The sequence below is a fragment of the Salmo salar genome, chromosome ssa09, assembly GCF_905237065.1.
Source record: "Salmo salar chromosome ssa09, Ssal_v3.1, whole genome shotgun sequence".
NCBI classification, from domain to species: Eukaryota; Metazoa; Chordata; class Actinopteri; order Salmoniformes; family Salmonidae; genus Salmo; species Salmo salar.
The window spans coordinates 44,804,358-44,806,020 of NC_059450.1; positions in this window are offsets into that span (position 1 = coordinate 44,804,358).

The window sequence follows — 1,663 nt, forward strand, 5'->3', positions numbered from 1 at the left end:
GGGAGGAGAGGAGAAGGGGGAGAAAGGGAGAGGAGAACAGAGGAGAGAGGGGAGTTAATTATCTTTTTCTGGTGTGGTTGAGTGCATGTTAGCATTAGCTGGTTCAAGTAGTACAGAAGTGACGTAGGAGAGGTGAGAATGAGAGGGGAGAGGAGATGGAGAGAGAGAAAAAGAGAGAAAAAGAGAGAGAATATATTTTAATTATCCACCACTTGAGGGCGCACTTCGCCCATTCAATCCTGCACAGACCGACAGGTTCAGCTGTTGACAACAGAGTCGCTTTGTTCGGAAGCGGTGCCCTTCACAGCCCTGTGGCATTGTAGCCCCGGCCATAACACCAGTTACAGTATCAAATACAGACCAGGCTTGATTAGAACAGCCATCTCGGAAACACCCTTTAATTTGCGGTTCTTCTGTAAAACAGCATCTGACAGATTGATGGATAGAAAAAAATCGACATAACACAGCCTATTAATAAGACATGAAGATTCATACATGCTTATAACAAGTAGGCCTAATAGACCTACTAGGACTAGCCTACCTATTAGCCTGGCATACCTGTTGGCCTAGCCTACCTGTTAGCCTGGCATACCTGTTGGCCGTAGCCTACCTGTTAGCCTAGCCTACCTGCTTGTTAGCCTACCTGCTTGTTAGCCTACCTGTTGGCCTAACCTACCTGATTGTTGGCCTATCCTACCTGCTTGTTAACCTACCTGTTGACCTAACCTACCTGTTTGTTGGCCTAGCCTACCTGCTTGTTAGCCTACCTTTTGGCCTAATCTACCTGTTGGCCCTAACCTACCTGCTTGTTGGCCTAGCATACCTGCTTGTTAGCCTACCTTTTGGCCTAATCTACCTGTTGGCCTAACCTACCTGCTTGTTAGTCTACCTGTTGGCCTAACCTACCTGCTTGTTAGTCGACCTGTTGGCCTAGCCTACCTGCTTGTTAGCCTACCTGTTGGCTAACCTACCTGCTTGTTAGCCTACCTGTTGGCCTAGCCTACCTGCTTGTTAGCCTAGCCAACAGCCTACCTGTTGGACTAACCTACCTGCACATTGGCCAAGTCTACCTGCTTGTTAGCCTAGCCTACCTGGTTGTTAGCCTAGCCAACAGTCTATCTGCTTTGTTACCCTACCTGTTCAGCTAGCCTACCTGTTAGCCTAATCTACCTGTTGGCTCAGTGGCCGGATGGAGAATATCCACACATGGTCTTTAGTTCATATCATTAGTTTATTGCATTTTAAAGGTCTCACCAGAACCCATGATTATTGCCTATAATGGCCTTATAATATTCACTATCACTCAGTCAATATGAATTCTCTCTCTAAACAGTGTCACAAAGAAATTGCAGTTGACAATTGTATAAATACATTTAGGCTAATAATTTCCCTTTTGCTTGTTGACATAGTTTCCATCTCTTACTAAGAAGTTGAGAGTTCCTGATCTGTGAATGGTTGTCTTTACTCGGTGTATTTACTCAGTCAAACCTATGACAGAGCAGCTAAAGGAAAATAAACAGAATTGTCTGTCCGGCTGTTGCCACGTTCATGTGCTAGTCGAAAATAGAAAACTAGGAAATGTCCGACTTGTTAAACGGTTGAACGCGGCACGTGTAAATGTACAACAGGTTTAGTAAGTCGGACATTTCCGAGTTTCGTAGTT